This window comes from Schistocerca americana, unplaced genomic scaffold, assembly GCF_021461395.2.
Source record: "Schistocerca americana isolate TAMUIC-IGC-003095 unplaced genomic scaffold, iqSchAmer2.1 HiC_scaffold_1083, whole genome shotgun sequence".
NCBI lineage: Eukaryota > Metazoa > Arthropoda > Insecta > Orthoptera > Acrididae > Schistocerca > Schistocerca americana.
In genome coordinates this window covers 484-21762 of record NW_025725138.1, presented here as the reverse complement: position 1 = coordinate 21762, position 21279 = coordinate 484, and the positions used below count along the sequence as shown (strand labels likewise).

At 54.0% G+C, this 21279-nt stretch overlaps 48 non-coding genes across 48 annotated transcripts; all 48 read right to left on the bottom strand.

Annotated features, from left to right (window-relative positions):
- Positions 1–119: 119 nt before the first annotated feature.
- Trnah-gug lies at positions 120–191 on the bottom strand. The gene has a single exon. It is a non-coding gene; the product is annotated as a tRNA-His (tRNA).
- Positions 192–577: 386 nt separating this feature from the next.
- Trnae-cuc lies at positions 578–649 on the bottom strand. Its single transcript has one exon. It is a non-coding gene; the product is annotated as a tRNA-Glu (tRNA).
- Positions 650–932: 283 nt separating this feature from the next.
- On the bottom strand, positions 933–1014 carry Trnal-cag. The gene has a single exon. It is a non-coding gene; the product is annotated as a tRNA-Leu (tRNA).
- Positions 1015–1094: 80 nt separating this feature from the next.
- On the bottom strand, positions 1095–1176 carry Trnal-uag. The gene has a single exon. It is a non-coding gene; the product is annotated as a tRNA-Leu (tRNA).
- A 747-nt stretch (positions 1177–1923) lies between these two features.
- Trnah-gug lies at positions 1924–1995 on the bottom strand. Its single transcript has one exon. It is a non-coding gene; the product is annotated as a tRNA-His (tRNA).
- Positions 1996–2381: 386 nt separating this feature from the next.
- Positions 2382–2453, bottom strand: Trnae-cuc. Its single transcript has one exon. It is a non-coding gene; the product is annotated as a tRNA-Glu (tRNA).
- Positions 2454–2736: 283 nt separating this feature from the next.
- Positions 2737–2818, bottom strand: Trnal-cag. The gene has a single exon. It is a non-coding gene; the product is annotated as a tRNA-Leu (tRNA).
- An 80-nt stretch (positions 2819–2898) lies between these two features.
- Positions 2899–2980, bottom strand: Trnal-uag. The gene has a single exon. It is a non-coding gene; the product is annotated as a tRNA-Leu (tRNA).
- Positions 2981–3727: 747 nt separating this feature from the next.
- Positions 3728–3799, bottom strand: Trnah-gug. The gene has a single exon. It is a non-coding gene; the product is annotated as a tRNA-His (tRNA).
- Positions 3800–4185: 386 nt separating this feature from the next.
- On the bottom strand, positions 4186–4257 carry Trnae-cuc. Its single transcript has one exon. It is a non-coding gene; the product is annotated as a tRNA-Glu (tRNA).
- A 283-nt stretch (positions 4258–4540) lies between these two features.
- On the bottom strand, positions 4541–4622 carry Trnal-cag. Its single transcript has one exon. It is a non-coding gene; the product is annotated as a tRNA-Leu (tRNA).
- Positions 4623–4702: 80 nt separating this feature from the next.
- On the bottom strand, positions 4703–4784 carry Trnal-uag. Its single transcript has one exon. It is a non-coding gene; the product is annotated as a tRNA-Leu (tRNA).
- Positions 4785–5531: 747 nt separating this feature from the next.
- On the bottom strand, positions 5532–5603 carry Trnah-gug. Its single transcript has one exon. It is a non-coding gene; the product is annotated as a tRNA-His (tRNA).
- Positions 5604–5989: 386 nt separating this feature from the next.
- Trnae-cuc lies at positions 5990–6061 on the bottom strand. Its single transcript has one exon. It is a non-coding gene; the product is annotated as a tRNA-Glu (tRNA).
- Positions 6062–6344: 283 nt separating this feature from the next.
- On the bottom strand, positions 6345–6426 carry Trnal-cag. The gene has a single exon. It is a non-coding gene; the product is annotated as a tRNA-Leu (tRNA).
- An 80-nt stretch (positions 6427–6506) lies between these two features.
- Positions 6507–6588, bottom strand: Trnal-uag. The gene has a single exon. It is a non-coding gene; the product is annotated as a tRNA-Leu (tRNA).
- Positions 6589–7335: 747 nt separating this feature from the next.
- Trnah-gug lies at positions 7336–7407 on the bottom strand. The gene has a single exon. It is a non-coding gene; the product is annotated as a tRNA-His (tRNA).
- Positions 7408–7793: 386 nt separating this feature from the next.
- Positions 7794–7865, bottom strand: Trnae-cuc. Its single transcript has one exon. It is a non-coding gene; the product is annotated as a tRNA-Glu (tRNA).
- Positions 7866–8148: 283 nt separating this feature from the next.
- Positions 8149–8230, bottom strand: Trnal-cag. The gene has a single exon. It is a non-coding gene; the product is annotated as a tRNA-Leu (tRNA).
- An 80-nt stretch (positions 8231–8310) lies between these two features.
- Positions 8311–8392, bottom strand: Trnal-uag. Its single transcript has one exon. It is a non-coding gene; the product is annotated as a tRNA-Leu (tRNA).
- Positions 8393–9139: 747 nt separating this feature from the next.
- Positions 9140–9211, bottom strand: Trnah-gug. The gene has a single exon. It is a non-coding gene; the product is annotated as a tRNA-His (tRNA).
- A 386-nt stretch (positions 9212–9597) lies between these two features.
- On the bottom strand, positions 9598–9669 carry Trnae-cuc. The gene has a single exon. It is a non-coding gene; the product is annotated as a tRNA-Glu (tRNA).
- Positions 9670–9952: 283 nt separating this feature from the next.
- On the bottom strand, positions 9953–10034 carry Trnal-cag. Its single transcript has one exon. It is a non-coding gene; the product is annotated as a tRNA-Leu (tRNA).
- Positions 10035–10114: 80 nt separating this feature from the next.
- Positions 10115–10196, bottom strand: Trnal-uag. The gene has a single exon. It is a non-coding gene; the product is annotated as a tRNA-Leu (tRNA).
- A 747-nt stretch (positions 10197–10943) lies between these two features.
- Trnah-gug lies at positions 10944–11015 on the bottom strand. The gene has a single exon. It is a non-coding gene; the product is annotated as a tRNA-His (tRNA).
- Positions 11016–11401: 386 nt separating this feature from the next.
- On the bottom strand, positions 11402–11473 carry Trnae-cuc. The gene has a single exon. It is a non-coding gene; the product is annotated as a tRNA-Glu (tRNA).
- Positions 11474–11756: 283 nt separating this feature from the next.
- Positions 11757–11838, bottom strand: Trnal-cag. The gene has a single exon. It is a non-coding gene; the product is annotated as a tRNA-Leu (tRNA).
- An 80-nt stretch (positions 11839–11918) lies between these two features.
- On the bottom strand, positions 11919–12000 carry Trnal-uag. Its single transcript has one exon. It is a non-coding gene; the product is annotated as a tRNA-Leu (tRNA).
- A 747-nt stretch (positions 12001–12747) lies between these two features.
- On the bottom strand, positions 12748–12819 carry Trnah-gug. Its single transcript has one exon. It is a non-coding gene; the product is annotated as a tRNA-His (tRNA).
- A 386-nt stretch (positions 12820–13205) lies between these two features.
- On the bottom strand, positions 13206–13277 carry Trnae-cuc. Its single transcript has one exon. It is a non-coding gene; the product is annotated as a tRNA-Glu (tRNA).
- Positions 13278–13560: 283 nt separating this feature from the next.
- Positions 13561–13642, bottom strand: Trnal-cag. The gene has a single exon. It is a non-coding gene; the product is annotated as a tRNA-Leu (tRNA).
- Positions 13643–13722: 80 nt separating this feature from the next.
- On the bottom strand, positions 13723–13804 carry Trnal-uag. Its single transcript has one exon. It is a non-coding gene; the product is annotated as a tRNA-Leu (tRNA).
- A 747-nt stretch (positions 13805–14551) lies between these two features.
- Positions 14552–14623, bottom strand: Trnah-gug. The gene has a single exon. It is a non-coding gene; the product is annotated as a tRNA-His (tRNA).
- A 386-nt stretch (positions 14624–15009) lies between these two features.
- On the bottom strand, positions 15010–15081 carry Trnae-cuc. Its single transcript has one exon. It is a non-coding gene; the product is annotated as a tRNA-Glu (tRNA).
- Positions 15082–15364: 283 nt separating this feature from the next.
- Positions 15365–15446, bottom strand: Trnal-cag. Its single transcript has one exon. It is a non-coding gene; the product is annotated as a tRNA-Leu (tRNA).
- Positions 15447–15526: 80 nt separating this feature from the next.
- On the bottom strand, positions 15527–15608 carry Trnal-uag. Its single transcript has one exon. It is a non-coding gene; the product is annotated as a tRNA-Leu (tRNA).
- A 747-nt stretch (positions 15609–16355) lies between these two features.
- Trnah-gug lies at positions 16356–16427 on the bottom strand. The gene has a single exon. It is a non-coding gene; the product is annotated as a tRNA-His (tRNA).
- A 386-nt stretch (positions 16428–16813) lies between these two features.
- Positions 16814–16885, bottom strand: Trnae-cuc. The gene has a single exon. It is a non-coding gene; the product is annotated as a tRNA-Glu (tRNA).
- A 283-nt stretch (positions 16886–17168) lies between these two features.
- Trnal-cag lies at positions 17169–17250 on the bottom strand. The gene has a single exon. It is a non-coding gene; the product is annotated as a tRNA-Leu (tRNA).
- Positions 17251–17330: 80 nt separating this feature from the next.
- On the bottom strand, positions 17331–17412 carry Trnal-uag. The gene has a single exon. It is a non-coding gene; the product is annotated as a tRNA-Leu (tRNA).
- A 747-nt stretch (positions 17413–18159) lies between these two features.
- Positions 18160–18231, bottom strand: Trnah-gug. The gene has a single exon. It is a non-coding gene; the product is annotated as a tRNA-His (tRNA).
- A 386-nt stretch (positions 18232–18617) lies between these two features.
- Trnae-cuc lies at positions 18618–18689 on the bottom strand. Its single transcript has one exon. It is a non-coding gene; the product is annotated as a tRNA-Glu (tRNA).
- Positions 18690–18972: 283 nt separating this feature from the next.
- Trnal-cag lies at positions 18973–19054 on the bottom strand. Its single transcript has one exon. It is a non-coding gene; the product is annotated as a tRNA-Leu (tRNA).
- Positions 19055–19134: 80 nt separating this feature from the next.
- Trnal-uag lies at positions 19135–19216 on the bottom strand. Its single transcript has one exon. It is a non-coding gene; the product is annotated as a tRNA-Leu (tRNA).
- Positions 19217–19963: 747 nt separating this feature from the next.
- Positions 19964–20035, bottom strand: Trnah-gug. The gene has a single exon. It is a non-coding gene; the product is annotated as a tRNA-His (tRNA).
- A 386-nt stretch (positions 20036–20421) lies between these two features.
- Trnae-cuc lies at positions 20422–20493 on the bottom strand. Its single transcript has one exon. It is a non-coding gene; the product is annotated as a tRNA-Glu (tRNA).
- A 283-nt stretch (positions 20494–20776) lies between these two features.
- On the bottom strand, positions 20777–20858 carry Trnal-cag. The gene has a single exon. It is a non-coding gene; the product is annotated as a tRNA-Leu (tRNA).
- Positions 20859–20938: 80 nt separating this feature from the next.
- Trnal-uag lies at positions 20939–21020 on the bottom strand. The gene has a single exon. It is a non-coding gene; the product is annotated as a tRNA-Leu (tRNA).
- Between the last annotated feature and the right edge of the window lie 259 nt (positions 21021–21279).

The window sequence follows — 21279 nt, the reverse complement described above, 5'->3', positions numbered from 1 at the left end:
GTTGGGGATGAAGTGGTAGTGCAAACTGCGGCCTGCGGAACACGAGTGAAAAAATCAACAGAGTACTGTCATTTCGAGTACTCGTCATTGCAACGGCAGCAAGGCAAAACTTTCAAAATTGCCGTGACCAGGATTCGAACCTGGGTTATTGCGGCCACAACGCAATGTCCTAACCACTAGACGATCACGGCCATGGCCACGGAGGCGCACGCGAAGGCAGCTGGCTCGAATGCAAGTGGCGATACCCAGCAAAGCCTAGGCCAAGGTGTACGCCACAGCAGTGTCAGACACGGTCTCCATCACATGTATACGAGCAAATGAACGTGCCTGCGCTGTCAGGACACTAACTACAGTGGTTAGCTGCATTCACCTCCGTGGCAATGTCTTGCAGTCCTCCAAGCCTCTTGACTACAGGTACCGGTATGTGGCTCGATAACAAGTGGATAGACGCCGCATCTCTCTCGCCGTCAGGTGTTGCCGCGAGTCATACTTAACGTAGCTTTCTGCACGCGTCAGCGTAGCGTCAGTCGAGCAAAGTCGAGACAAGTCGCATAAGAGGAGCAATAAAAACGCGCAATTCCGGTACCGGGAATCGAACCCGGGCCTCCTGGGTGAGAGCCAGGTATCCTAGCCACTAGACCACACCGGATAACGACGGCAGTGCTCTTTCCAGCGAACGCAGCAGCCACCCACGGTTGACTGACGACAACTGTAAAAAATCCACTCTCTCGCGTTATAGAACGGCGTGCTCCGGACGCATTTCGTGGAGACGAACGCCAGCAATGATGAGAGCAAAAGGTGCCTGAAAATCCTGTCGTTGCACCACGCACTGTTCTACGACAATTCACCAAGCAGACGCTCACGCCTTGTTGTGCTGTTTCCTTTGCGGGCAATGAGTGCATCTGCCTTCGACACAGGAAACATTACACGTTTGGCAGCTGTGGGATTCGAACCCACGCCTCCGAAGAGAATGGTGCCTGAAACCAGCGCCTTAGACCGCTCGGCCACGCTACCTACACAACACGCGCGTCACAAGAGCTGCGTCCCACTCCACGAGAACACACCGCAACGGCACAAAAATGAGACGTAAAAAGTGGCAACGGTGGGATTCGAACCCACGCCTCCGAAGAGACTGGTGCCTAAAACCAGCGCCTTAGACCGCTCGGCCACGTTACCGTTGGGGCAGCAGCGGCAAAACGTTTCCTTTGTACTACAAAGATCACTTCGAAATGGAAGTATCTTGGCAATCGCCGTGCCATGTATTTCCACTGCTCTCCCACTGGAAGCGTCTCTTTAGGCCATCCACAGCAAGAAAAAGCCGTGCCCGCCGTATGGTAGCGACGCCACTTGTCTGTAGCTGTCGCAGTTAAGGAGACAGCGTCAAGAGACGTTTTCGTACCGTGACCAGGTTTCGAACCTGGGCCTTCCGTAACCACTAAAGTATCGTAGCTGTAACTGTCAGGCGGAGCTAGAATGCTCCATGTATCAAACATATGTGAGCTCAAGGAGGTTACACTTGAAGAAAAAGCGCCAGGTTAACGCGATCACAGCAAAACCGCCGGCAGCTACGGGATTCAAAACCGCGCCTACAGAGATACTGGTGCCTTAAACCAGCGCCTTAAAGCGCTCGGCCACGCTACATGCGCTGCTTGGTGCGCCAGTGTTCCTAGCATTTGTACAAACAGTGCACGCCACAGCTTCCTGTTCTGCTGGGACTGGCTGCTCATCCATCGCACTTCAAACAACTGCCCTTTTCGACTACAGAGAGCAGCGGACGTCTGCGCTCTGGGAGGCGACATTACGTGTTGGGGATGAAGTGGTAGTGCAAACTGCGGCCTGCGGAACACGAGTGAAAAAATCAACAGAGTACTGTCATTTCGAGTACTCGTCATTGCAACGGCAGCAAGGCAAAACTTTCAAAATTGCCGTGACCAGGATTCGAACCTGGGTTATTGCGGCCACAACGCAATGTCCTAACCACTAGACGATCACGGCCATGGCCACGGAGGCGCACGCGAAGGCAGCTGGCTCGAATGCAAGTGGCGATACCCAGCAAAGCCTAGGCCAAGGTGTACGCCACAGCAGTGTCAGACACGGTCTCCATCACATGTATACGAGCAAATGAACGTGCCTGCGCTGTCAGGACACTAACTACAGTGGTTAGCTGCATTCACCTCCGTGGCAATGTCTTGCAGTCCTCCAAGCCTCTTGACTACAGGTACCGGTATGTGGCTCGATAACAAGTGGATAGACGCCGCATCTCTCTCGCCGTCAGGTGTTGCCGCGAGTCATACTTAACGTAGCTTTCTGCACGCGTCAGCGTAGCGTCAGTCGAGCAAAGTCGAGACAAGTCGCATAAGAGGAGCAATAAAAACGCGCAATTCCGGTACCGGGAATCGAACCCGGGCCTCCTGGGTGAGAGCCAGGTATCCTAGCCACTAGACCACACCGGATAACGACGGCAGTGCTCTTTCCAGCGAACGCAGCAGCCACCCACGGTTGACTGACGACAACTGTAAAAAATCCACTCTCTCGCGTTATAGAACGGCGTGCTCCGGACGCATTTCGTGGAGACGAACGCCAGCAATGATGAGAGCAAAAGGTGCCTGAAAATCCTGTCGTTGCACCACGCACTGTTCTACGACAATTCACCAAGCAGACGCTCACGCCTTGTTGTGCTGTTTCCTTTGCGGGCAATGAGTGCATCTGCCTTCGACACAGGAAACATTACACGTTTGGCAGCTGTGGGATTCGAACCCACGCCTCCGAAGAGAATGGTGCCTGAAACCAGCGCCTTAGACCGCTCGGCCACGCTACCTACACAACACGCGCGTCACAAGAGCTGCGTCCCACTCCACGAGAACACACCGCAACGGCACAAAAATGAGACGTAAAAAGTGGCAACGGTGGGATTCGAACCCACGCCTCCGAAGAGACTGGTGCCTAAAACCAGCGCCTTAGACCGCTCGGCCACGTTACCGTTGGGGCAGCAGCGGCAAAACGTTTCCTTTGTACTACAAAGATCACTTCGAAATGGAAGTATCTTGGCAATCGCCGTGCCATGTATTTCCACTGCTCTCCCACTGGAAGCGTCTCTTTAGGCCATCCACAGCAAGAAAAAGCCGTGCCCGCCGTATGGTAGCGACGCCACTTGTCTGTAGCTGTCGCAGTTAAGGAGACAGCGTCAAGAGACGTTTTCGTACCGTGACCAGGTTTCGAACCTGGGCCTTCCGTAACCACTAAAGTATCGTAGCTGTAACTGTCAGGCGGAGCTAGAATGCTCCATGTATCAAACATATGTGAGCTCAAGGAGGTTACACTTGAAGAAAAAGCGCCAGGTTAACGCGATCACAGCAAAACCGCCGGCAGCTACGGGATTCAAAACCGCGCCTACAGAGATACTGGTGCCTTAAACCAGCGCCTTAAAGCGCTCGGCCACGCTACATGCGCTGCTTGGTGCGCCAGTGTTCCTAGCATTTGTACAAACAGTGCACGCCACAGCTTCCTGTTCTGCTGGGACTGGCTGCTCATCCATCGCACTTCAAACAACTGCCCTTTTCGACTACAGAGAGCAGCGGACGTCTGCGCTCTGGGAGGCGACATTACGTGTTGGGGATGAAGTGGTAGTGCAAACTGCGGCCTGCGGAACACGAGTGAAAAAATCAACAGAGTACTGTCATTTCGAGTACTCGTCATTGCAACGGCAGCAAGGCAAAACTTTCAAAATTGCCGTGACCAGGATTCGAACCTGGGTTATTGCGGCCACAACGCAATGTCCTAACCACTAGACGATCACGGCCATGGCCACGGAGGCGCACGCGAAGGCAGCTGGCTCGAATGCAAGTGGCGATACCCAGCAAAGCCTAGGCCAAGGTGTACGCCACAGCAGTGTCAGACACGGTCTCCATCACATGTATACGAGCAAATGAACGTGCCTGCGCTGTCAGGACACTAACTACAGTGGTTAGCTGCATTCACCTCCGTGGCAATGTCTTGCAGTCCTCCAAGCCTCTTGACTACAGGTACCGGTATGTGGCTCGATAACAAGTGGATAGACGCCGCATCTCTCTCGCCGTCAGGTGTTGCCGCGAGTCATACTTAACGTAGCTTTCTGCACGCGTCAGCGTAGCGTCAGTCGAGCAAAGTCGAGACAAGTCGCATAAGAGGAGCAATAAAAACGCGCAATTCCGGTACCGGGAATCGAACCCGGGCCTCCTGGGTGAGAGCCAGGTATCCTAGCCACTAGACCACACCGGATAACGACGGCAGTGCTCTTTCCAGCGAACGCAGCAGCCACCCACGGTTGACTGACGACAACTGTAAAAAATCCACTCTCTCGCGTTATAGAACGGCGTGCTCCGGACGCATTTCGTGGAGACGAACGCCAGCAATGATGAGAGCAAAAGGTGCCTGAAAATCCTGTCGTTGCACCACGCACTGTTCTACGACAATTCACCAAGCAGACGCTCACGCCTTGTTGTGCTGTTTCCTTTGCGGGCAATGAGTGCATCTGCCTTCGACACAGGAAACATTACACGTTTGGCAGCTGTGGGATTCGAACCCACGCCTCCGAAGAGAATGGTGCCTGAAACCAGCGCCTTAGACCGCTCGGCCACGCTACCTACACAACACGCGCGTCACAAGAGCTGCGTCCCACTCCACGAGAACACACCGCAACGGCACAAAAATGAGACGTAAAAAGTGGCAACGGTGGGATTCGAACCCACGCCTCCGAAGAGACTGGTGCCTAAAACCAGCGCCTTAGACCGCTCGGCCACGTTACCGTTGGGGCAGCAGCGGCAAAACGTTTCCTTTGTACTACAAAGATCACTTCGAAATGGAAGTATCTTGGCAATCGCCGTGCCATGTATTTCCACTGCTCTCCCACTGGAAGCGTCTCTTTAGGCCATCCACAGCAAGAAAAAGCCGTGCCCGCCGTATGGTAGCGACGCCACTTGTCTGTAACTGTCGCAGTTAAGGAGACAGCGTCAAGAGACGTTTTCGTACCGTGACCAGGTTTCGAACCTGGGCCTTCCGTAACCACTAAAGTATCGTAGCTGTAACTGTCAGGCGGAGCTAGAATGCTCCATGTATCAAACATATGTGAGCTCAAGGAGGTTACACTTGAAGAAAAAGCGCCAGGTTAACGCGATCACAGCAAAACCGCCGGCAGCTACGGGATTCGAAACCGCGCCTACAGAGATACTGGTGCCTTAAACCAGCGCCTTAAAGCGCTCGGCCACGCTACATGCGCTGCTTGGTGCGCCAGTGTTCCTAGCATTTGTACAAACAGTGCACGCCACAGCTTCCTGTTCTGCTGGGACTGGCTGCTCATCCATCGCACTTCAAACAACTGCCCTTTTCGACTACAGAGAGCAGCGGACGTCTGCGCTCTGGGAGGCGACATTACGTGTTGGGGATGAAGTGGTAGTGCAAACTGCGGCCTGCGGAACACGAGTGAAAAAATCAACAGAGTACTGTCATTTCGAGTACTCGTCATTGCAACGGCAGCAAGGCAAAACTTTCAAAATTGCCGTGACCAGGATTCGAACCTGGGTTATTGCGGCCACAACGCAATGTCCTAACCACTAGACGATCACGGCCATGGCCACGGAGGCGCACGCGAAGGCAGCTGGCTCGAATGCAAGTGGCGATACCCAGCAAAGCCTAGGCCAAGGTGTACGCCACAGCAGTGTCAGACACGGTCTCCATCACATGTATACGAGCAAATGAACGTGCCTGCGCTGTCAGGACACTAACTACAGTGGTTAGCTGCATTCACCTCCGTGGCAATGTCTTGCAGTCCTCCAAGCCTCTTGACTACAGGTACCGGTATGTGGCTCGATAACAAGTGGATAGACGCCGCATCTCTCTCGCCGTCAGGTGTTGCCGCGAGTCATACTTAACGTAGCTTTCTGCACGCGTCAGCGTAGCGTCAGTCGAGCAAAGTCGAGACAAGTCGCATAAGAGGAGCAATAAAAACGCGCAATTCCGGTACCGGGAATCGAACCCGGGCCTCCTGGGTGAGAGCCAGGTATCCTAGCCACTAGACCACACCGGATAACGACGGCAGTGCTCTTTCCAGCGAACGCAGCAGCCACCCACGGTTGACTGACGACAACTGTAAAAAATCCACTCTCTCGCGTTATAGAACGGCGTGCTCCGGACGCATTTCGTGGAGACGAACGCCAGCAATGATGAGAGCAAAAGGTGCCTGAAAATCCTGTCGTTGCACCACGCACTGTTCTACGACAATTCACCAAGCAGACGCTCACGCCTTGTTGTGCTGTTTCCTTTGCGGGCAATGAGTGCATCTGCCTTCGACACAGGAAACATTACACGTTTGGCAGCTGTGGGATTCGAACCCACGCCTCCGAAGAGAATGGTGCCTGAAACCAGCGCCTTAGACCGCTCGGCCACGCTACCTACACAACACGCGCGTCACAAGAGCTGCGTCCCACTCCACGAGAACACACCGCAACGGCACAAAAATGAGACGTAAAAAGTGGCAACGGTGGGATTCGAACCCACGCCTCCGAAGAGACTGGTGCCTAAAACCAGCGCCTTAGACCGCTCGGCCACGTTACCGTTGGGGCAGCAGCGGCAAAACGTTTCCTTTGTACTACAAAGATCACTTCGAAATGGAAGTATCTTGGCAATCGCCGTGCCATGTATTTCCACTGCTCTCCCACTGGAAGCGTCTCTTTAGGCCATCCACAGCAAGAAAAAGCCGTGCCCGCCGTATGGTAGCGACGCCACTTGTCTGTAGCTGTCGCAGTTAAGGAGACAGCGTCAAGAGACGTTTTCGTACCGTGACCAGGTTTCGAACCTGGGCCTTCCGTAACCACTAAAGTATCGTAGCTGTAACTGTCAGGCGGAGCTAGAATGCTCCATGTATCAAACATATGTGAGCTCAAGGAGGTTACACTTGAAGAAAAAGCGCCAGGTTAACGCGATCACAGCAAAACCGCCGGCAGCTACGGGATTCAAAACCGCGCCTACAGAGATACTGGTGCCTTAAACCAGCGCCTTAAAGCGCTCGGCCACGCTACATGCGCTGCTTGGTGCGCCAGTGTTCCTAGCATTTGTACAAACAGTGCACGCCACAGCTTCCTGTTCTGCTGGGACTGGCTGCTCATCCATCGCACTTCAAACAACTGCCCTTTTCGACTACAGAGAGCAGCGGACGTCTGCGCTCTGGGAGGCGACATTACGTGTTGGGGATGAAGTGGTAGTGCAAACTGCGGCCTGCGGAACACGAGTGAAAAAATCAACAGAGTACTGTCATTTCGAGTACTCGTCATTGCAACGGCAGCAAGGCAAAACTTTCAAAATTGCCGTGACCAGGATTCGAACCTGGGTTATTGCGGCCACAACGCAATGTCCTAACCACTAGACGATCACGGCCATGGCCACGGAGGCGCACGCGAAGGCAGCTGGCTCGAATGCAAGTGGCGATACCCAGCAAAGCCTAGGCCAAGGTGTACGCCACAGCAGTGTCAGACACGGTCTCCATCACATGTATACGAGCAAATGAACGTGCCTGCGCTGTCAGGACACTAACTACAGTGGTTAGCTGCATTCACCTCCGTGGCAATGTCTTGCAGTCCTCCAAGCCTCTTGACTACAGGTACCGGTATGTGGCTCGATAACAAGTGGATAGACGCCGCATCTCTCTCGCCGTCAGGTGTTGCCGCGAGTCATACTTAACGTAGCTTTCTGCACGCGTCAGCGTAGCGTCAGTCGAGCAAAGTCGAGACAAGTCGCATAAGAGGAGCAATAAAAACGCGCAATTCCGGTACCGGGAATCGAACCCGGGCCTCCTGGGTGAGAGCCAGGTATCCTAGCCACTAGACCACACCGGATAACGACGGCAGTGCTCTTTCCAGCGAACGCAGCAGCCACCCACGGTTGACTGACGACAACTGTAAAAAATCCACTCTCTCGCGTTATAGAACGGCGTGCTCCGGACGCATTTCGTGGAGACGAACGCCAGCAATGATGAGAGCAAAAGGTGCCTGAAAATCCTGTCGTTGCACCACGCACTGTTCTACGACAATTCACCAAGCAGACGCTCACGCCTTGTTGTGCTGTTTCCTTTGCGGGCAATGAGTGCATCTGCCTTCGACACAGGAAACATTACACGTTTGGCAGCTGTGGGATTCGAACCCACGCCTCCGAAGAGAATGGTGCCTGAAACCAGCGCCTTAGACCGCTCGGCCACGCTACCTACACAACACGCGCGTCACAAGAGCTGCGTCCCACTCCACGAGAACACACCGCAACGGCACAAAAATGAGACGTAAAAAGTGGCAACGGTGGGATTCGAACCCACGCCTCCGAAGAGACTGGTGCCTAAAACCAGCGCCTTAGACCGCTCGGCCACGTTACCGTTGGGGCAGCAGCGGCAAAACGTTTCCTTTGTACTACAAAGATCACTTCGAAATGGAAGTATCTTGGCAATCGCCGTGCCATGTATTTCCACTGCTCTCCCACTGGAAGCGTCTCTTTAGGCCATCCACAGCAAGAAAAAGCCGTGCCCGCCGTATGGTAGCGACGCCACTTGTCTGTAGCTGTCGCAGTTAAGGAGACAGCGTCAAGAGACGTTTTCGTACCGTGACCAGGTTTCGAACCTGGGCCTTCCGTAACCACTAAAGTATCGTAGCTGTAACTGTCAGGCGGAGCTAGAATGCTCCATGTATCAAACATATGTGAGCTCAAGGAGGTTACACTTGAAGAAAAAGCGCCAGGTTAACGCGATCACAGCAAAACCGCCGGCAGCTACGGGATTCGAAACCGCGCCTACAGAGATACTGGTGCCTTAAACCAGCGCCTTAAAGCGCTCGGCCACGCTACATGCGCTGCTTGGTGCGCCAGTGTTCCTAGCATTTGTACAAACAGTGCACGCCACAGCTTCCTGTTCTGCTGGGACTGGCTGCTCATCCATCGCACTTCAAACAACTGCCCTTTTCGACTACAGAGAGCAGCGGACGTCTGCGCTCTGGGAGGCGACATTACGTGTTGGGGATGAAGTGGTAGTGCAAACTGCGGCCTGCGGAACACGAGTGAAAAAATCAACAGAGTACTGTCATTTCGAGTACTCGTCATTGCAACGGCAGCAAGGCAAAACTTTCAAAATTGCCGTGACCAGGATTCGAACCTGGGTTATTGCGGCCACAACGCAATGTCCTAACCACTAGACGATCACGGCCATGGCCACGGAGGCGCACGCGAAGGCAGCTGGCTCGAATGCAAGTGGCGATACCCAGCAAAGCCTAGGCCAAGGTGTACGCCACAGCAGTGTCAGACACGGTCTCCATCACATGTATACGAGCAAATGAACGTGCCTGCGCTGTCAGGACACTAACTACAGTGGTTAGCTGCATTCACCTCCGTGGCAATGTCTTGCAGTCCTCCAAGCCTCTTGACTACAGGTACCGGTATGTGGCTCGATAACAAGTGGATAGACGCCGCATCTCTCTCGCCGTCAGGTGTTGCCGCGAGTCATACTTAACGTAGCTTTCTGCACGCGTCAGCGTAGCGTCAGTCGAGCAAAGTCGAGACAAGTCGCATAAGAGGAGCAATAAAAACGCGCAATTCCGGTACCGGGAATCGAACCCGGGCCTCCTGGGTGAGAGCCAGGTATCCTAGCCACTAGACCACACCGGATAACGACGGCAGTGCTCTTTCCAGCGAACGCAGCAGCCACCCACGGTTGACTGACGACAACTGTAAAAAATCCACTCTCTCGCGTTATAGAACGGCGTGCTCCGGACGCATTTCGTGGAGACGAACGCCAGCAATGATGAGAGCAAAAGGTGCCTGAAAATCCTGTCGTTGCACCACGCACTGTTCTACGACAATTCACCAAGCAGACGCTCACGCCTTGTTGTGCTGTTTCCTTTGCGGGCAATGAGTGCATCTGCCTTCGACACAGGAAACATTACACGTTTGGCAGCTGTGGGATTCGAACCCACGCCTCCGAAGAGAATGGTGCCTGAAACCAGCGCCTTAGACCGCTCGGCCACGCTACCTACACAACACGCGCGTCACAAGAGCTGCGTCCCACTCCACGAGAACACACCGCAACGGCACAAAAATGAGACGTAAAAAGTGGCAACGGTGGGATTCGAACCCACGCCTCCGAAGAGACTGGTGCCTAAAACCAGCGCCTTAGACCGCTCGGCCACGTTACCGTTGGGGCAGCAGCGGCAAAACGTTTCCTTTGTACTACAAAGATCACTTCGAAATGGAAGTATCTTGGCAATCGCCGTGCCATGTATTTCCACTGCTCTCCCACTGGAAGCGTCTCTTTAGGCCATCCACAGCAAGAAAAAGCCGTGCCCGCCGTATGGTAGCGACGCCACTTGTCTGTAGCTGTCGCAGTTAAGGAGACAGCGTCAAGAGACGTTTTCGTACCGTGACCAGGTTTCGAACCTGGGCCTTCCGTAACCACTAAAGTATCGTAGCTGTAACTGTCAGGCGGAGCTAGAATGCTCCATGTATCAAACATATGTGAGCTCAAGGAGGTTACACTTGAAGAAAAAGCGCCAGGTTAACGCGATCACAGCAAAACCGCCGGCAGCTACGGGATTCGAAACCGCGCCTACAGAGATACTGGTGCCTTAAACCAGCGCCTTAAAGCGCTCGGCCACGCTACATGCGCTGCTTGGTGCGCCAGTGTTCCTAGCATTTGTACAAACAGTGCACGCCACAGCTTCCTGTTCTGCTGGGACTGGCTGCTCATCCATCGCACTTCAAACAACTGCCCTTTTCGACTACAGAGAGCAGCGGACGTCTGCGCTCTGGGAGGCGACATTACGTGTTGGGGATGAAGTGGTAGTGCAAACTGCGGCCTGCGGAACACGAGTGAAAAAATCAACAGAGTACTGTCATTTCGAGTACTCGTCATTGCAACGGCAGCAAGGCAAAACTTTCAAAATTGCCGTGACCAGGATTCGAACCTGGGTTATTGCGGCCACAACGCAATGTCCTAACCACTAGACGATCACGGCCATGGCCACGGAGGCGCACGCGAAGGCAGCTGGCTCGAATGCAAGTGGCGATACCCAGCAAAGCCTAGGCCAAGGTGTACGCCACAGCAGTGTCAGACACGGTCTCCATCACATGTATACGAGCAAATGAACGTGCCTGCGCTGTCAGGACACTAACTACAGTGGTTAGCTGCATTCACCTCCGTGGCAATGTCTTGCAGTCCTCCAAGCCTCTTGACTACAGGTACCGGTATGTGGCTCGATAACAAGTGGATAGACGCCGCATCTCTCTCGCCGTCAGGTGTTGCCGCGAGTCATACTTAACGTAGCTTTCTGCACGCGTCAGCGTAGCGTCAGTCGAGCAAAGTCGAGACAAGTCGCATAAGAGGAGCAATAAAAACGCGCAATTCCGGTACCGGGAATCGAACCCGGGCCTCCTGGGTGAGAGCCAGGTATCCTAGCCACTAGACCACACCGGATAACGACGGCAGTGCTCTTTCCAGCGAACGCAGCAGCCACCCACGGTTGACTGACGACAACTGTAAAAAATCCACTCTCTCGCGTTATAGAACGGCGTGCTCCGGACGCATTTCGTGGAGACGAACGCCAGCAATGATGAGAGCAAAAGGTGCCTGAAAATCCTGTCGTTGCACCACGCACTGTTCTACGACAATTCACCAAGCAGACGCTCACGCCTTGTTGTGCTGTTTCCTTTGCGGGCAATGAGTGCATCTGCCTTCGACACAGGAAACATTACACGTTTGGCAGCTGTGGGATTCGAACCCACGCCTCCGAAGAGAATGGTGCCTGAAACCAGCGCCTTAGACCGCTCGGCCACGCTACCTACACAACACGCGCGTCACAAGAGCTGCGTCCCACTCCACGAGAACACACCGCAACGGCACAAAAATGAGACGTAAAAAGTGGCAACGGTGGGATTCGAACCCACGCCTCCGAAGAGACTGGTGCCTAAAACCAGCGCCTTAGACCGCTCGGCCACGTTACCGTTGGGGCAGCAGCGGCAAAACGTTTCCTTTGTACTACAAAGATCACTTCGAAATGGAAGTATCTTGGCAATCGCCGTGCCATGTATTTCCACTGCTCTCCCACTGGAAGCGTCTCTTTAGGCCATCCACAGCAAGAAAAAGCCGTGCCCGCCGTATGGTAGCGACGCCACTTGTCTGTAGCTGTCGCAGTTAAGGAGACAGCGTCAAGAGACGTTTTCGTACCGTGACCAGGTTTCGAACCTGGGCCTTCCGTAACCACTAAAGTATCGTAGCTGTAACTGTCAGGCGGAGCTAGAATGCTCCATGTATCAAACATATGTGAGCTCAAGGAGGTTACACTTGAAGAAAAAGCGCCAGGTTAACGCGATCACAGCAAAACCGCCGGCAGCTACGGGATTCGAAACCGCGCCTACAGAGATACTGGTGCCTTAAACCAGCGCCTTAAAGCGCTCGGCCACGCTACATGCGCTGCTTGGTGCGCCAGTGTTCCTAGCATTTGTACAAACAGTGCACGCCACAGCTTCCTGTTCTGCTGGGACTGGCTGCTCATCCATCGCACTTCAAACAACTGCCCTTTTCGACTACAGAGAGCAGCGGACGTCTGCGCTCTGGGAGGCGACATTACGTGTTGGGGATGAAGTGGTAGTGCAAACTGCGGCCTGCGGAACACGAGTGAAAAAATCAACAGAGTACTGTCATTTCGAGTACTCGTCATTGCAACGGCAGCAAGGCAAAACTTTCAAAATTGCCGTGACCAGGATTCGAACCTGGGTTATTGCGGCCACAACGCAATGTCCTAACCACTAGACGATCACGGCCATGGCCACGGAGGCGCACGCGAAGGCAGCTGGCTCGAATGCAAGTGGCGATACCCAGCAAAGCCTAGGCCAAGGTGTACGCCACAGCAGTGTCAGACACGGTCTCCATCACATGTATACGAGCAAATGAACGTGCCTGCGCTGTCAGGACACTAACTACAGTGGTTAGCTGCATTCACCTCCGTGGCAATGTCTTGCAGTCCTCCAAGCCTCTTGACTACAGGTACCGGTATGTGGCTCGATAACAAGTGGATAGACGCCGCATCTCTCTCGCCGTCAGGTGTTGCCGCGAGTCATACTTAACGTAGCTTTCTGCACGCGTCAGCGTAGCGTCAGTCGAGCAAAGTCGAGACAAGTCGCATAAGAGGAGCAATAAAAACGCGCAATTCCGGTACCGGGAATCGAACCCGGGCCTCCTGGGTGAGAGCCAGGTATCCTAGCCACTAGACCACACCGGATAACGACGGCAGTGCTCTTTCCAGCGAACGCAGCAGCCACCCACGGTTGACTGACGACAACTGTAAAAAATCCACTCTCTCGCGTTATAGAACGGCGTGCTCCGGACGCATTTCGTGGAGACGAACGCCAGCAATGATGAGAGCAAAAGGTGCCTGAAAATCCTGTCGTTGCACCACGCACTGTTCTACGACAATTCACCAAGCAGACGCTCACGCCTTGTTGTGCTGTTTCCTTTGCGGGCAATGAGTGCATCTGCCTTCGACACAGGAAACATTACACGTTTGGCAGCTGTGGGATTCGAACCCACGCCTCCGAAGAGAATGGTGCCTGAAACCAGCGCCTTAGACCGCTCGGCCACGCTACCTACACAACACGCGCGTCACAAGAGCTGCGTCCCACTCCACGAGAACACACCGCAACGGCACAAAAATGAGACGTAAAAAGTGGCAACGGTGGGATTCGAACCCACGCCTCCGAAGAGACTGGTGCCTAAAACCAGCGCCTTAGACCGCTCGGCCACGTTACCGTTGGGGCAGCAGCGGCAAAACGTTTCCTTTGTACTACAAAGATCACTTCGAAATGGAAGTATCTTGGCAATCGCCGTGCCATGTATTTCCACTGCTCTCCCACTGGAAGCGTCTCTTTAGGCCATCCACAGCAAGAAAAAGCCGTGCCCGCCGTATGGTAGCGACGCCACTTGTCTGTAGCTGTCGCAGTTAAGGAGACAGCGTCAAGAGACGTTTTCGTACCGTGACCAGGTTTCGAACCTGGGCCTTCCGTAACCACTAAAGTATCGTAGCTGTAACTGTCAGGCGGAGCTAGAATGCTCCATGTATCAAACATATGTGAGCTCAAGGAGGTTACACTTGAAGAAAAAGCGCCAGGTTAACGCGATCACAGCAAAACCGCCGGCAGCTACGGGATTCGAAACCGCGCCTACAGAGATACTGGTGCCTTAAACCAGCGCCTTAAAGCGCTCGGCCACGCTACATGCGCTGCTTGGTGCGCCAGTGTTCCTAGCATTTGTACAAACAGTGCACGCCACAGCTTCCTGTTCTGCTGGGACTGGCTGCTCATCCATCGCACTTCAAACAACTGCCCTTTTCGACTACAGAGAGCAGCGGACGTCTGCGCTCTGGGAGGCGACATTACGTGTTGGGGATGAAGTGGTAGTGCAAACTGCGGCCTGCGGAACACGAGTGAAAAAATCAACAGAGTACTGTCATTTCGAGTACTCGTCATTGCAACGGCAGCAAGGCAAAACTTTCAAAATTGCCGTGACCAGGATTCGAACCTGGGTTATTGCGGCCACAACGCAATGTCCTAACCACTAGACGATCACGGCCATGGCCACGGAGGCGCACGCGAAGGCAGCTGGCTCGAATGCAAGTGGCGATACCCAGCAAAGCCTAGGCCAAGGTGTACGCCACAGCAGTGTCAGACACGGTCTCCATCACATGTATACGAGCAAATGAACGTGCCTGCGCTGTCAGGACACTAACTACAGTGGTTAGCTGCATTCACCTCCGTGGCAATGTCTTGCAGTCCTCCAAGCCTCTTGACTACAGGTACCGGTATGTGGCTCGATAACAAGTGGATAGACGCCGCATCTCTCTCGCCGTCAGGTGTTGCCGCGAGTCATACTTAACGTAGCTTTCTGCACGCGTCAGCGTAGCGTCAGTCGAGCAAAGTCGAGACAAGTCGCATAAGAGGAGCAATAAAAACGCGCAATTCCGGTACCGGGAATCGAACCCGGGCCTCCTGGGTGAGAGCCAGGTATCCTAGCCACTAGACCACACCGGATAACGACGGCAGTGCTCTTTCCAGCGAACGCAGCAGCCACCCACGGTTGACTGACGACAACTGTAAAAAATCCACTCTCTCGCGTTATAGAACGGCGTGCTCCGGACGCATTTCGTGGAGACGAACGCCAGCAATGATGAGAGCAAAAGGTGCCTGAAAATCCTGTCGTTGCACCACGCACTGTTCTACGACAATTCACCAAGCAGACGCTCACGCCTTGTTGTGCTGTTTCCTTTGCGGGCAATGAGTGCATCTGCCTTCGACACAGGAAACATTACACGTTTGGCAGCTGTGGGATTCGAACCCACGCCTCCGAAGAGAATGGTGCCTGAAACCAGCGCCTTAGACCGCTCGGCCACGCTACCTACACAACACGCGCGTCACAAGAGCTGCGTCCCACTCCACGAGAACACACCGCAACGGCACAAAAATGAGACGTAAAAAGTGGCAACGGTGGGATTCGAACCCACGCCTCCGAAGAGACTGGTGCCTAAAACCAGCGCCTTAGACCGCTCGGCCACGTTACCGTTGGGGCAGCAGCGGCAAAACGTTTCCTTTGTACTACAAAGATCACTTCGAAATGGAAGTATCTTGGCAATCGCCGTGCCATGTATTTCCACTGCTCTCCCACTGGAAGCGTCTCTTTAGGCCATCCACAGCAAGAAAAAGCCGTGCCCGCCGTATGGTAGCGACGCCACTTGTCTGTAACTGTCGCAGTTAAGGAGACAGCGTCAAGAGACGTTTTCGTACCGTGACCAGGTTTCGAACCTGGGCCTTCCGTAACCACTAAAGTATCGTAGCTGTAACTGTCAGGCGGAGCTAGAATGCTCCATGTATCAAACATATGTGAGCTCAAGGAGGTTACACTTGAAGAAAAAGCGCCAGGTTAACGCGATCACAGCAAAACCGCCGGCAGCTACGGGATTCGAAACCGCGCCTACAGAGATACTGGTGCCTTAAACCAGCGCCTTAAAGCGCTCGGCCACGCTACATGCGCTGCTTGGTGCGCCAGTGTTCCTAGCATTTGTACAAACAGTGCACGCCACAGCTTCCTGTTCTGCTGGGACTGGCTGCTCATCCATCGCACTTCAAACAACTGCCCTTTTCGACTACAGAGAGCAGCGGACGTCTGCGCTCTGGGAGGCGACATTACGTGTTGGGGATGAAGTGGTAGTGCAAACTGCGGCCTGCGGAACACGAGTGAAAAAATCAACAGAGTACTGTCATTTCGAGTACTCGTCATTGCAACGGCAGCAAGGCAAAACTTTCAAAATTGCCGTGACCAGGATTCGAACCTGGGTTATTGCGGCCACAACGCAATGTCCTAACCACTAGACGATCACGGCCATGGCCACGGAGGCGCACGCGAAGGCAGCTGGCTCGAATGCAAGTGGCGATACCCAGCAAAGCCTAGGCCAAGGTGTACGCCACAGCAGTGTCAGACACGGTCTCCATCACATGTATACGAGCAAATGAACGTGCCTGCGCTGTCAGGACACTAACTACAGTGGTTAGCTGCATTCACCTCCGTGGCAATGTCTTGCAGTCCTCCAAGCCTCTTGACTACAGGTACCGGTATGTGGCTCGATAACAAGTGGATAGACGCCGCATCTCTCTCGCCGTCAGGTGTTGCCGCGAGTCATACTTAACGTAGCTTTCTGCACGCGTCAGCGTAGCGTCAGTCGAGCAAAGTCGAGACAAGTCGCATAAGAGGAGCAATAAAAACGCGCAATTCCGGTACCGGGAATCGAACCCGGGCCTCCTGGGTGAGAGCCAGGTATCCTAGCCACTAGACCACACCGGATAACGACGGCAGTGCTCTTTCCAGCGAACGCAGCAGCCACCCACGGTTGACTGACGACAACTGTAAAAAATCCACTCTCTCGCGTTATAGAACGGCGTGCTCCGGACGCATTTCGTGGAGACGAACGCCAGCAATGATGAGAGCAAAAGGTGCCTGAAAATCCTGTCGTTGCACCACGCACTGTTCTACGACAATTCACCAAGCAGACGCTCACGCCTTGTTGTGCTGTTTCCTTTGCGGGCAATGAGTGCATCTGCCTTCGACACAGGAAACATTACACGTTTGGCAGCTGTGGGATTCGAACCCACGCCTCCGAAGAGAATGGTGCCTGAAACCAGCGCCTTAGACCGCTCGGCCACGCTACCTACACAACACGCGCGTCACAAGAGCTGCGTCCCACTCCACGAGAACACACCGCAACGGCACAAAAATGAGACGTAAAAAGTGGCAACGGTGGGATTCGAACCCACGCCTCCGAAGAGACTGGTGCCTAAAACCAGCGCCTTAGACCGCTCGGCCACGTTACCGTTGGGGCAGCAGCGGCAAAACGTTTCCTTTGTACTACAAAGATCACTTCGAAATGGAAGTATCTTGGCAATCGCCGTGCCATGTATTTCCACTGCTCTCCCACTGGAAGCGTCTCTTTAGGCCATCCACAGCAAGAAAAAGCCGTGCCCGCCGTATGGTAGCGACGCCACTTGTCTGTAACTGTCGCAGTTAAGGAGACAGCGTCAAGAGACGTTTTCGTACCGTGACCAGGTTTCGAACCTGGGCCTTCCGTAACCACTAAAGTATCGTAGCTGTAACTGTCAGGCGGAGCTAGAATGCTCCATGTATCAAACATATGTGAGCTCAAGGAGGTTACACTTGAAGAAAAAGCGCCAGGTTAACGCGATCACAGCAAAACCGCCGGCAGCTACGGGATTCGAAACCGCGCCTACAGAGATACTGGTGCCTTAAACCAGCGCCTTAAAGCGCTCGGCCACGCTACATGCGCTGCTTGGTGCGCCAGTGTTCCTAGCATTTGTACAAACAGTGCACGCCACAGCTTCCTGTTCTGCTGGGACTGGCTGCTCATCCATCGCACTTCAAACAACTGCCCTTTTCGACTACAGAGAGCAGCGGACGTCTGCGCTCTGGGAGGCGACATTACGTGTTGGGGATGAAGTGGTAGTGCAAACTGCGGCCTGCGGAACACGAGTGAAAAAATCAACAGAGTACTGTCATTTCGAGTACTCGTCATTGCAACGGCAGCAAGGCAAAACTTTCAAAATTGCCGTGACCAGGATTCGAACCTGGGTTATTGCGGCCACAACGCAATGTCCTAACCACTAGACGATCACGGCCATGGCCACGGAGGCGCACGCGAAGGCAGCTGGCTCGAATGCAAGTGGCGATACCCAGCAAAGCCTAGGCCAAGGTGTACGCCACAGCAGTGTCAGACACGGTCTCCATCACATGTATACGAGCAAATGAACGTGCCTGCGCTGTCAGGACACTAACTACAGTGGTTAGCTGCATTCACCTCCGTGGCAATGTCTTGCAGTCCTCCAAGCCTCTTGACTACAGGTACCGGTATGTGGCTCGATAACAAGTGGATAGACGCCGCATCTCTCTCGCCGTCAGGTGTTGCCGCGAGTCATACTTAACGTAGCTTTCTGCACGCGTCAGCGTAGCGTCAGTCGAGCAAAGTCGAGACAAGTCGCATAAGAGGAGCAATAAAAACGCGCAATTCCGGTACCGGGAATCGAACCCGGGCCTCCTGGGTGAGAGCCAGGTATCCTAGCCACTAGACCACACCGGATAACGACGGCAGTGCTCTTTCCAGCGAACGCAGCAGCCACCCACGGTTGACTGACGACAACTGTAAAAAATCCACTCTCTCGCGTTATAGAACGGCGTGCTCCGGACGCATTTCGTGGAGACGAACGCCAGCAATGATGAGAGCAAAAGGTGCCTGAAAATCCTGTCGTTGCACCACGCACTGTTCTACGACAATTCACCAAGCAGACGCTCACGCCTTGTTGTGCTGTTTCCTTTGCGGGCAATGAGTGCATCTGCCTTCGACACAGGAAACATTACACGTTTGGCAGCTGTGGGATTCGAACCCACGCCTCCGAAGAGAATGGTGCCTGAAACCAGCGCCTTAGACCGCTCGGCCACGCTACCTACACAACACGCGCGTCACAAGAGCTGCGTCCCACTCCACGAGAACACACCGCAACGGCACAAAAATGAGACGTAAAAAGTGGCAACGGTGGGATTCGAACCCACGCCTCCGAAGAGACTGGTGCCTAAAACCAGCGCCTTAGACCGCTCGGCCACGTTACCGTTGGGGCAGCAGCGGCAAAACGTTTCCTTTGTACTACAAAGATCACTTCGAAATGGAAGTATCTTGGCAATCGCCGTGCCATGTATTTCCACTGCTCTCCCACTGGAAGCGTCTCTTTAGGCCATCCACAGCAAGAAAAAGCCGTGCCCGCCGTATGGTAGCGACGCCACTTGTCTGTAGCTGTCGCAGTTAAGGAGACAGCGTCAAGAGACGTTTTCGTACCGTGACCAGGTTTCGAACCTGGGCCTTCCGTAACCACTAAAGTATCGTAGCTGTAACTGTCAGGCGGAGCTAGAATGCTCCATGTATCAAACATATGTGAGCTCAAGGAGGTTACACTTGAAGAAAAAGCGCCAGGTTAACGCGATCACAGCAAAACCGCCGGCAGCTACGGGATTCGAAACCGCGCCTACAGAGATACTGGTGCCTTAAACCAGCGCCTTAAAGCGCTCGGCCACGCTACATGCGCTGCTTGGTGCGCCAGTGTTCCTAGCATTTGTACAAACAGTGCACGCCACAGCTTCCTGTTCTGCTGGGACTGGCTGCTCATCCATCGCACTTCAAACAACTGCCCTTTTCGACTACAGAGAGCAGCGGACGTCTGCGCTCTGGGAGGCGACATTACGTGTTGGGGATGAAGTGGTAGTGCAAACTGCGGCCTGCGGAACACGAGTGAAAAAATCAACAGAGTACTGTCATTTCGAGTACTCGTCATTGCAACGGCAGCAAGGCAAAACTTTCAAAATTGCCGTGACCAGGATTCGAACCTGGGTTATTGCGGCCACAACGCAATGTCCTAACCACTAGACGATCACGGCCATGGCCACGGAGGCGCACGCGAAGGCAGCTGGCTCGAATGCAAGTGGCGATACCCAGCAAAGCCTAGGCCAAGGTGTACGCCACAGCAGTGTCAGACACGGTCTCCATCACATGTATACGAGCAAATGAACGTGCCTGCGCTGTCAGGACACTAACTACAGTGGTTAGCTGCATTCACCTCCGTGGCAATGTCTTGCAGTCCTCCAAGCCTCTTGACTACAGGTACCGGTATGTGGCTCGATAACAAGTGGATAGACGCCGCATCTCTCTCGCCGTCAGGTGTTGCCGCGAGTCATACTTAACGTAGCTTTCTGCACGCGTCAGCGTAGCGTCAGTCGAGCAAAGTCGAGACAAGTCGCATAAGAGGAGCAATAAAAACGCGCAATTCCGGTACCGGGAATCGAACCCGGGCCTCCTGGGTGAGAGCCAGGTATCCTAGCCACTAGACCACACCGGATAACGACGGCAGTGCTCTTTCCAGCGAACGCAGCAGCCACCCACGGTTGACTGACGACAACTGTAAAAAATCCACTCTCTCGCGTTATAGAACGGCGTGCTCCGGACGCATTTCGTGGAGACGAACGCCAGCAATGATGAGAGCAAAAGGTGCCTGAAAATCCTGTCGTTGCACCACGCACTGTTCTACGACAATTCACCAAGCAGACGCTCACGCCTTGTTGTGCTGTTTCCTTTGCGGGCAATGAGTGCATCTGCCTTCGACACAGGAAACATTACACGTTTGGCAGCTGTGGGATTCGAACCCACGCCTCCGAAGAGAATGGTGCCTGAAACCAGCGCCTTAGACCGCTCGGCCACGCTACCTACACAACACGCGCGTCACAAGAGCTGCGTCCCACTCCACGAGAACACACCGCAACGGCACAAAAATGAGACGTAAAAAGTGGCAACGGTGGGATTCGAACCCACGCCTCCGAAGAGACTGGTGCCTAAAACCAGCGCCTTAGACCGCTCGGCCACGTTACCGTTGGGGCAGCAGCGGCAAAACGTTTCCTTTGTACTACAAAGATCACTTCGAAATGGAAGTATCTTGGCAATCGCCGTGCCATGTATTTCCACTGCTCTCCCACTGGAAGCGTCTCTTTAGGCCATCCACAGCAAGAAAAAGCCGTGCCCGCCGTATGGTAGCGACGCCACTTGTCTGTAGCTGTCGCAGTTAAGGAGACAGCGTCAAGAGACGTTTTCGTACCGTGACCAGGTTTCGAACCTGGGCCTTCCGTAACCA